The following is an 11,831-nucleotide window of genomic DNA, read 5'->3' as shown; positions in this document are numbered from 1 at the left end:
TTGGGTGGTTCCAATCTTGTTAGGATCTTGGTGGAGTGTAGTATTTAGCAAAAATATAACATGAGCACTTATAGTAAGGTTTCTAGAAGAATTAAATTATAACTCGAAATGTGTTTTTAAATGGATGCAAAGTTGCTTAACTCATATCTAGAGTTCCTCGGATCCAAAAATTATGAAATTTGGATGGTGATCTCTTCTTGACGAGTTGAAGCTCTGGTAAAAATTTTAGAGTTAGTGCATCAATAATATTTGGGTTATTAATTTCTCTTTTATCATTAGATGATCCTTGTGTGAGTTTTAATAATTAATCTATGAATCCAATGCCCATGAAATTTATTGGAGGTTGTCCTGGTTCCTTTAGAATGCTAAGAAAAATATGAAATCTGTTGTTTGACACTTTTCAATAGGGTTTCTAATTTAGGCCAAAATTAGCCTCGCTGCCTTGTTATTTTTGTGTAGGATGTTTCTATTGGTAACTTTGGGTCAAATTTTTACAGTAGCCTACTTGGAGCATGTAGTACCTACTCCAATTTGTGTAGATTAATTGGTGTAGTTTTCATATATGTTTATTATTCCTCTTAAATAATTAAATAAATTAAGAAAGGCATTAAAAGAAATGAATTGGTGGTGAACACCTTACTTTCTGGTGTTCTTTTGATATGTGTGATGAGTTAGTAAAGTTAGTTTTGTCCATTTATGTGTTTGCAACATAAGTTAATAATTATTTTCTTGCATTATGTCTTTCTGGACAGTTCTGAGGACTTTGCAAAGTTCACCATGATAATTTTGTTTTCTGGGAATCATGTGAATACCAAAGTTGTAGTTAACTTGCTAATCTAGCTTGTGTTAAAATTTGGTGGCATTTGGCCAAGTAGTTTAGGTGATATGGCTGTTCTTAGTTTGAGTCTAGTTTTGGCTGCTCTTTGTCTTGTGAGGACAGATTTATGTTGTTATGTGATTTCGATCTAGTAAAAGTTGTAATCATGCCATGAGGTCTAAAAATGAATTCTAGACAATTTCATAAGCTTTCCAAATTGTCTTGTTGCATGTCATTTGGATTTGTCAACCTCCAGTTATGGTCAATTTACTATGCTTCTGTATATTCCTAGTTTTGCTGAAATATGAATGATGGTGTGAATGCTTTGTAGCATTGTTCTTGTTGATTGTTTAGGTGCTAGGCTAACTTGAGAAAATGCTTAGGTGCAAGTGCTAGGTCCTTAACTGAAGATGAGCAATTGTATATTAGGTTGTCTAAACTTGGTAAGTTAAAGTGATTTGAATAGAGCTTAAGTTAGAATATGTGTACTGCAGTAAGCATGTGCATTCCCCGAGCATCCCTAACTTCGCTCATGTGCATCCATGATATTTATCTTGTGCATACATGCAATAGGTGTGCCGGAGGGAGTGACGCTTTTGGAGTTCGAGGGAGCGAGCCAGGAGGAGGAGCCCGAGGTTTAGGCAACTAATGAAGCAGCCGTCGAGGAGTTGTTGCCTGAGTGCCTTGACCACCGCCCATCCTTTTTCCTAAAAGGCAAGCCCCAGAGCATTCTAAGTCTCCCATGTTTTTACAAATATCTTGAGTATCTTTTATTGTTGCTAATGCATTAAGTATAGGAATTGGTTGGAACCAATAGTTGCATTATATATCTATCCTTGCCCAGATATCGCACTTGAATCCTATTTAAGTTTAGGAATGGGTTAAATGTTTAGTGCGGTAGAAGTCAGGTGATTTCCTGTCACCTACGAGCTTTAGGATGAGGTGGGTCATGGTTGGCTATATTTGCTATCGTGAAAAAGAACCATGTTAATAATGAATTAAGACTGGGCGGAGTCTTGTGTAGGGTTGAACATAGTTACTCCGTCTATGTCGTTTAAGGACCGATACGCTGTACGTCCTCATGTCATGTTGAACGCAGCCTAACACTTAGCTGGTCGGATAAGTCATTCCGACCACGAAGCCTAGTACTTCGACTTAGGATAGGAGCTAGGGGGACGTGTGCATTCTGGAGGAAGTAAGGAGGTGCTTGGGGACATTGGCATGAGTCCAAGGGGTTAGGTGTTTAAAAGTCCTGCACTTTCTAGCAGAGTGTCACCCTTGAGAATGTAGCGCTATCCGGACCCATGACTTTTCTTTTTTTTCTCCTGAGTTGTACCAAAGGTGACTTGATTGCGACCCTGATGGGGGAAGTAGGGTTTATGTTAGGAATACCCCTCCAGCTGGATAGGAATCGATTCGAATCACCGTCTCTCCCGGATAGTGAGAACTCGATTGAGCAGCGACAACGTAGATTCACTTAATTTAACGATATGGTTAAATGGAGGATGATGATAATGTTGCCATAGTTTATACCTGCTATGGTTAATAATGTTTGCATCTTAATCAAGTGATTGCTTAGTATAGGTGCTAATATAGATGACAGGTTAATGGCTAAAAGTCATTGCTAGCTTAGGTTAAGAGTTGATCATTATTACTTATGCTTTTCCGCAAAAAGAAAGTGTCAGCTAGATCCACTAAATTAAGCTATGCATGATCCTTGGTGTCAATTATTTTGGTTTCCGATGGGTAAGTCTAGCTAAGTACATTCTCGTACTCACGGTTTATTCCTTCTTGTTGCAGATGACCTTCTTTATCAGGGCTTCTGTAAGTACTGTCTCCACCCGGCGGGTGACGAAGACTAGATCATGGGCATGATCTCTGTTTATCTTATTCGAATGCTTTTGTGGGATGTGATCGGCAAGCTGGTACTTGTATTTGAACTCGTGTGTGTGAGTTAAACTATTTGCTTCCGCTACTTTACAAGACTTGGTTTGTAATAACTATGACTCCGATGTGTTGTAATCTATCTGCGAACTATTGGTGAAATATTGTTACGTGTGATGTGTTATGTTGAATCACTGTGATCTTGGTTGTATGCAAGTTGGTTTGAAATCCTTTGTGGTTTCAGTTGACTACTGGGTTTATATGGGCTCAAGTGCGAGAATTTGATCATTTCGACAATCGTTTTTGTACTTGTGCTCTTATAAATTGGATGGTTCTGCTACAAGTTTAATTCATTTTATATTTTAAAATTGAGTTATAGAACAAGTCGTACTATCAAGGGGATACTAATAGTGGTCTAGGTGGAACCAAGTGCTCAAAACACCATTCCCAACTCAAATAATCGCAACCACAAAAAGCCAACTGAGCTGAAATCTTTTCTGTTTTGGCCAGCGCGGAACCTCCACGCCCAGACGTGGAGGCTCTGAGGTTTGACTAACCTAACCATTTTTGTGGTTGATGTGGGAGGTATTTATACCTCACCCCTTCGCCCCCAACGATCATCTTCTTCACTCACTCATCCATTTCGATAGAAAGCTCTCTCTCTCCAAGCTTGGTGCTCCCAACTCCCTTGCTCAAGATCTCCTTGATTCCTTGAGGGATTTCGCTCTAGAGAGCGTGAGAAAGCTCGAGAAGATCCTTCTCCTCCGTTCTTGTGCACTTGGTGAAGCCCTAGCCACTTGGTGTGTTAGTTACTCTTGGAGCTTGGCTCCAAGACGACTAGTGGTCTCCTGATAGCTCCCAATCCGCTGTGGTTGAGCACCGGGAAGTTTGTATTACCCTTTGTGACTTAGTGGAACCCACTAACCTATTGCCTTGGTGGTAGGTTGGAGAAGAAGAGCGAGTTGCAAGAGACTCCATAGCCTTTGTGGCTAACCTCAACATCCTAGACGTAGGCCAGCCTTTCTGGTGAATTGAACCATGGGATAAATCCTCGTGTCTCTTGTGATTGTGATTGTGGTTCCTATTACTTGTGATTTGAATTGATTTTTGGGTTTGCATCCGATCTATGAATCCCTCATCCTCTATGTGCAATCAATGGTTTGGATAGCTCAACATACTCCCTAGGAAGACTAGTATCACATTCAATCTATTTTTCATTCGTTAAATTTTGTAGTAGATCGATTTCATACTCTGATCCCTGGAGGTTCCATGCTTAACCCCGGAGCCTCCGCGTCCCCGAAACCTCCATGCTCCAGCCTAGAGGTTTTGTGTTTTGATAGTTTTCATGAAATTGTTTAAATTTCAGAAAAGATCTATTCACCCCCCCTTTAGGCCACTTGCTAGATACTTTCAATTGGTATCAGAGCAAGGTTTCTTCATGGTAGCACTTAACCGTGTGAGGAAATAATAAGTCCTAGAGAAAGGGAACTAGAGGAAGATGGAAACTAAAGCTCCCGAGGATGATCCCACAGCAGTGCTTGAGTGACTTCCAAAGCTCAAGCTTGGTGCTAAGGGATCCTCCAAGGGAGACAAGCAAAGGGACAAGAACAAGAACAAGGAGAAGAAGAAACACAAAGCTAGAAGAAAGGTGCAATCAAGCCCACAACCAAGCAGTGAGTCAAAGAATGGAGATGATGATGATGAGTACTATGCTCAAAGGCTACTAAAGAGGACACTCAAGTCCAACACCAAGAGATCATATTCGAGTGTATCCTTTAATTACGATTCTAGAAATTTGTCTACTAACACTCACATCAACATACCCACGGGCAAGTTACCCCAATTTGATGAGACTAACTTTGCCAAGTGGAAGCATATGATGAAGTCTTATCTTATTGGACTCCATCCGGAGATGTGGAATATTGTGTGTGTAGGTTTTGAAGATCCCATTGAACCCAAAAATCCCACACCAAGAGAGATTTGCATGATACATTGCAATGCTCAAGCTACTAGTGCTCTTCTAAGTGCATTAAGCCCGAAAGAGTACAACAAAGTGATTGGTTTGGAGATTTCTAAGGAGATTTGGGACACTCTTCACCTTGCACATGATGGAGTTAGTAAGGTAAAGAAGTCCAAGATTGATCTATTGATGGCTCAACTCAATAGGTTTGTCATCAAAGATGGAGAAGGCCCTCAAAAGATGTTTGATAGATTGATGGTGATAGTTGACAAGATTAGAGGCTTGGGTGGGGATGACTTGGATGATTATCATGTTGTAAAGGTGATGTTAGAAGCATTTGCACCAAGAAACACAACTCTTGTGACATTGATTAGAGAGAAGAAGAGGTTTGAAGAGTTCACCCATAGTGATGTCCTTGGAAGAATACTCACTCATGAGCTCATGGAGATGGAGATACAACAAAGGAAAAAGTTTGGAGAGTTAGAAGAAAAGATGGAGAACTTGAAGGTCAAGGAGGTAGCTCTCAAGGCAAACAAATCAAACAAGACCTCCACCACAAGCAAGCCACCAAGATCAAGATCAAGCAAGGTTGAGACAGTTGATTCATCAAGTGACTCAAGTGATGATGAAGATGATGAAGTGTCTTCCGGTGAGATTGGTGATGTTGCTTTGTTCATGAGGAAGTACAAAAAGGGATTGAAAAGAGAAGGGTACAAGTTTGTGAAGAGGAGATTTCCCAACAAGCAAAAGAGGAAATGCTATAATTGTGGAAGTACGGAGCATTTCATTGCCGGTTGTCCTTATGAGAACAAAGAGGACAAGAAAGACAAGAGAGGAAGCGCTACAAGAATGATGACAAGACCTAACACAAGAAGAACTATTTGGGTCAAGCTCATATTGGTCATGAATGGGATTCAAATGATGATAGCTCAAGTGAAGAAGAAACAAAGAAAGTTGGAACAATTGCTATCAAGAAGCATTCTTCTTCACAAAAGCTCTTCACCAACTTGACCGATGATGAGGAGAGGTCTACACTCTTTTGTTTCATGGGCAAAGGAGAAAAGGTAAAACCTAAATCCAAGCCTAAACCCTCTCCTACACCTAGTGATGAATCTGACATAGACTCTAGTGATGAATCTAGTGATGATGAAGTAAACAACTTGGTAAGTAAAATGGATAAAAAATCTAAGAACTTCATAGCCAAGGTGGTAGATGAATTAGAGAGAACTCAAGCTACTCTTGCCAAACAAGAGAAACTCTATGTTACTTGCAAGAAAGCTCTTGCATCAAAAACAAGTGAGGTTGAAACTTTATGTTTGGAAGTTGACCAAGTGGAAAGTGTCATAGCTACACTAAAGGATGATCTAAATACTCTTCAAGAAAAGAACAATGCCCACAAGATAAGAAATGAGGAGCTTGAAGAGCAATTTAGCATCCTTTGGGATAAAACCTCACATCCTACGAAGGCAAGTGAGGTCTCTAATGCATCTACTAGCAAGGGTTGTGATAGATGCTACAATGTTGATTTAGAAGCTTGTGCTACTAACCTTGCTAATATGGAAGCTATGAAGAATGAAATTGCAAGACTCAACAATATCATAGCTACTGGTGCATGGATGATGCAAGCAATACATCCTTTTACCAAAGATGATCTAGACCACAAGAAGGGTGGCAAGACCAGTGAAAGGAAGATGGTGAATGGAGTGTCTTGCATTAGATTTGAGAAGAAGGAGACCATTGGTGAGGTGCATCCTATGCAGAACACGGAGGCTCTGCGTAGAAGCGTGGAGGTCCACACCCTAGAGGCTCCGCGCCAAAACGTGGAGGTTCTGGGGTCTGGCAAAATAGTGGCACCAACAGAACCAAGGCACCACCTCGACCAAGACAACAAGCTCCTAAAGCATCTAACACTCGTCTATAGGTCAAGGAGAACCCAATCATACCAAAGAGGAACAAGTATGCTTACAAGCTCAAGACCCATGCACCCCATGAGGGCATGTCCTCTAGCTATGTATTGAAACACAATAACCTTCATAAAGTTGTTGCCACATATGTTGGAAATGAGCCCAACATATATGTGAAAAGATCTCTATGGGTTCCTAAGATTCTAGTGGCTCACACTCAAGGCCCGAATGCTAATTGGGGACCTAAAAGAAGGAACTAAACTTGTTTTGCAAGTATACTCCTCCGGTGGATCAAGTTGGGTGCTTGATAGTGGATGTACAAATCATATGACCGGAGAGAAGAGTATGTTCTCATATTATGCCCAAATGGAAGGTCCAAGTGAAAATATAATATTTGGGGATAATTCAAAAGGAGAAGTGCTTGGTGTTGGTAAAATCTCTATAACTCAAGATCATTCAATTTCAAATGTTTTACATGTTGATTCGTTAAGTTACAATTTATTGTCCATATCACAATTATGTGAGATGGGCTATGATTGTCACTTTACAGATAAGGGTGTGACCATCATTAGAAGGGAGGATTTCTATATTGCTTTTATGGGTCGCTTGAAAGGCAAGCTTTACCTAGTTGATTTCAACAAAAGTAAAGCAACGCTTGAGACTTGTTTAGTGGTAAAATCTAGCATGGGTTGGTTATAGCATCATCGACTAGCTCATGTTGGGATGAGGAACTTGGCCAAACTTCTAAAGGAGGAGCACATCCTTCGACTAACGAATGTTCAATTTGAGAAAGATAGGATATGTAAATCATGCCAAGCTAGAAAGTAAGTAGGGGTACCACACCCACCAAAGAGCATTGTCACTAACTCAAGTCCATTGGAGCTCATCCACATGGATCTCTTTGGACCGGTTGCCTATGCTAGGATTGGCGGTAACAAATATGGTCTTGTTATTATTGATGATTATTCTCTATTCACGTGGGTGTTCTTTGTGTATGATAAGAGTGAAGTGCAAGGTAAGGTGAAGACCTTCATTAGAAGAGCACAAAGGGAGTTTGGGCTACATATCAAGAACGTGCGAAGTGACAATGGCACTGAATACCACAACACCAACGTTGAAGATTTTCTTGATGAGGAGGGCATCAAACATGAATTCTTAGCTCCATATACCCCTCAACAAAATGGGGTGGTTGAGAGGAAGAAGCGCATTCTCATTGACATAGCAAGAATAATGTTTGATAAGTACAAGACTCCAGACAACTATTGGCCTGAAGCAATCAGAGCCACTTGTCATACTATCAATTGCCTCTATCTTCACAAGTACTACAAGAAGACTTCATATGAGCTCATAACCGGTAACAAACCCAAGGTGTCATACTTTAGATTATTTGGGTGCAAATGTTTCATTCTTAACAAGAAGCCTCGAAGCTCTAAATTTGCACCTTAGATTAATGAAGGGTTTCTTCTTGGTTATGGTCCAAACGAGTACACCTATCGGATTTTCAATCTTTCTACCGAAAGAACAGAAATTATGGTAGATGTGATGTTTGATGAATCTAATGGCTCTCAAGTGGAGCAAGTTGATCTAGATGTTGTAGGAAAAGAAGAGCCGCCTTGTGAAGCAATCAAGCAATTGGCCACAGGTGATGTGAGACTAGTTGAAGCTACTGAAGAAGAAGATCCTCCACTCCATGCTTCAACACCACTCCAAGGGCCAACTATTGTCCTAGGTCCTATGAACATGCAGGACACGGAGGCTCCATGCCTAGACGCAGAGGCTCTGGGGCCTAGAGGTTCCATGCTGGAGCACGGAGGCTCTGAGGTTTGGGACAACAATCAATAAGAGGATGAACATATTCAAGATAATGAACCTCAAGCTGATGTTGATGATGGCAACCAACCCCTACATCAACCTTCAGATAAGCCACCTCATCCAAGAGTGCATCAAAGTGTACAATGGGATCATCCTATTGATAACATCCTTAGGAGCATAAGAAAGGGGGTAACAACTCAATCTCGTCTAGCAAATTTTTGCCAATTTTACTCGTTTGTTTCCTCCTTGGAACCACTTAAGGTAGATGAAGCTCTTAAGGATCTAGATTGGGTGATGTCCATGCAAGAAGAGTTAAACAACTTTGAGAGAAATCAAGTGTGGGAGTTAGTGGAAAGACCCAAGACTAATGTGATTTGCACCAAGTGGGTCTTCCAAAACAAGCAAGATGAACATGGGGTGGTGACAAGGAACAAGGCAAGATTGGTTGCTCAAGGGTTCACTCAAGTTGAAGGGCTAGACTTCAAAGAGACATTTGCATCGGTGGCAAGACTTGAAGCAATCTGAATGCTTCTAGCCTTTGCTGTCCATCATGATTTCCAGCTATATCAAATGGATGTGAAGAGTGCTTTTCTCAATAGTCCACTCTCCAAGCTAGTCTATGTGGAGCAACCATCGGGATTTGAAGATCCTAAGCATCTCATCATGTCTACAAACTCCATAAGGCGCTCTATGGGCTTAAGCAAGCACCAAGAGCATGGTATGAATGCCTTAAGGATTTCTTACTCAAGCAAGACTATGAAATAGGCAAAGCCAACACTACTCTTTTCATAAAAAAGATTAAGAATGAAATATTTGTGTGCCAAATATATGTCGATGACATAATATTTGGTAGTACTAATCAAACTTTTTGTGAAAAAATTAGTAGGATTATGACAAAGAGGTTTGAAATGTCTATGATGGGTGAATTGACGTTCTTTCTCAGGTTTCAAATCAAGCAATTGAAGGAAGGGACATTCATATGTCAAACAAAGTACACAAGAGATATACTCAAGAAGTTTGACATGGCAAATGCCAAACCCATCAAGACACCTATGCCAACAAATGGGCACTTAGACTTGGATAAAGATGGGAAAGCCGTTGACCAAAAGGTATATCGTTCCATGATTGGCTCCCTACTTTACTTATGTGCATCTAGGCCGGATATTATGCTTAGCGTGTGCATGTGTGCTAGATTTCAAGCTAACCCTAAAGAGTGCCATCTTATGGCCATTAAGAGAACCATGAGATATTTAGTACACACTCCTAACTTTGGCTTGTGGTATCCTAAGGGCCCCAATTTCAATCTACTTGGGTATTCGGATTCCGATTACACCGGTTGCAAAGTAGAAAAAAAGTACATTGGGTACATGTCAATTCCTTGGACAGTCCCTAGTGTCTTGGAGATCTAAGAAGCAAAATTCTATAGCCCTTTCCACTACTGAAGCTGAGTATGTGGCGGTCAGTGCCTGCTGTGCCCAACTACTTTGAATGAAGCAAACCCTCAATGATTACGGATGTCACTTTACTAAGATCCCACTTTTGTGTGACAATGAAAGTGCTATAAAGCTTGCAAACAATCCCATAAGACACTCAAGAACTAAGCACATAGACATCCATCATCATTTCTTGAGAGACCACGAAACCAAAGGAGATATTGCAATTCACCATGTGAGCACTGAAAAGCAACTAGCCGATATCTTCGCAAAGCCTCTCGATGAGTCAAGGTTCTATGCTTTGAGGAGTGAATTAAATATACTTGATTCTCATAATGTGGTTTAAAATCTTGCACGCCTCTATTTGTTGTTTTCTTATTCAAACTAGTTAGGCTTGCAAAATATTCATAAGTGTTTTAAAATGTTGGCTCTTATGTCCAATCTTGTCTCTAGTGGCTATTGTTACATATTGTTGATTTGCTAGCTAGCTACAAGAGACAAGAAGTCCATGACCATAATCAAATCACTTAGAAAATACCTTGAAATATAGACCTAGTCTTTGGTTAGTGTCAGCTTGCAAAGGCTCCGCATTTACGTGCAGAGGTTCGGTGGCCTAGCGCGGAGGCTCCGCGCCCTGTCTGCTCAATTAGGATTTGGGTAAAATCAAATCGTTTTCCTCTTTACCTTTTTACCCATCCTAGTAAATCTCCTGAGTTACTGAGAGCCATTCGACCGTGTCGCCCTCACTCGCTTCCTCTCGTGTGCGCATTCGCCCTCATCGTCGCCGTCTTTTGCCGCCATCTATCCCGACACCATCACGCTGTTGCCCTGCTATCCATTGTCATGCGGGAGCATGTGGTGGTGGTGCTGGAGGCATAGGGCTCAAGGGGAGGCTGTAGAGGAGGAGAAGCTCGCCCTCGCTATCATCATCGCCGTTCAAATGATTTGCCATCGGCAGCCAAGCTTCTTGGCTTCTCGGCTGCATCCATGGCAGAGGAGCATTCCCTAAGGTCGTCTATGACCGATTGCTGCTCTTTCCTTCTCCAATTTCTCTCATCCAAGGTGAAGCCCTAACTCCACCGTAGATTCATTTTGGGTCAGACATGAAGCCTCTGAGACCTAGAGGTCCCACGCTAGAGCGCGGAGGTTCCACGGTCTGGATGGACTTAGAGCCTTGGTTTGATTCAAAATTCTACTCAAACCTATTGTAATGCTGCTATTATGTTTGGCTATAGTTTCTTATATGTTTCTACGCATTTTCATCATAGATGGAAAATGATCCGAGTCGGCAAAGTGAGAAGAGGTCAAAGGGAAATCACGACTATGTGGATCGACAGATCAAAAGCTTGGTTTTTTAGGAGCTTGGTGTTGGCAGTGGGTAGCCTAGGGGTGGTGATGAACAGTAGGCCCATGGCAGAGGCAGCCGCAAGGCTCCACCTAGGAGAGGTGGAGGGCAATGTAGTGGTAGTGGTGCTGGTCGTGGTGATGTCGATCGTGGTGCTGGTGCTGTTGGACATGGTGAGGGTCCCGATGATGATGGAGGAAGAGAGGGGAAGACTATTCCTGCTGTTGGTGCACCAGGCAGACCCCCTCTCTTCTTAGAGTTTGATTAGTCATACATGGTGCAACATGAGGGAGCTTTAGTGAGGAGAGAGCCTATGATTTATGACCATGCAGTCTAGAGGCAGCATAGCAACTATCACAACTTGGGAGAGCAGGTCAAGGTCAGCTAATCCCTATGCTTGGTTGAATGCTAGAGGCATTGACTACATGTTTTGTCACTCTTTCAGTTTGACTTCTACAAGACTATTATTCTAGCCAAAGAGAAGAAGATAGTGCAGACAAAGTATATTGATTGGGAGCACATTGAGAGCATGGACACTCTAGATTCCATGAGAGTGATTGACACCGTGACTGAGCATGGGATGAAGGACATCATGGGTTTCAAGTATGATTGGAACCGGGAGATTCTAGCTTAGTTTCACGCTACTTTTCACCATGAGGTGGCAGAGGAGACCTTC

At 41.6% G+C, this 11,831-nt stretch overlaps 1 pseudogene; it reads left to right on the top strand.

Moving 5' to 3' along the window:
* Nucleotides 1-9,399: 9,399 nt before the first annotated feature.
* On the top strand, nt 9,400-9,865 carry LOC136510296 (secreted RxLR effector protein 161-like; annotated as a pseudogene).
* The last annotated feature ends 1,966 nt before the right edge of the window (nt 9,866-11,831 follow it).

This window comes from Miscanthus floridulus, chromosome 1 (assembly GCF_019320115.1).
Source record: "Miscanthus floridulus cultivar M001 chromosome 1, ASM1932011v1, whole genome shotgun sequence".
In the NCBI taxonomy this organism is placed as follows: Eukaryota; Viridiplantae; Streptophyta; class Magnoliopsida; order Poales; family Poaceae; genus Miscanthus; species Miscanthus floridulus.
This window is presented reverse-complemented; position numbering and strand designations above follow the sequence as displayed.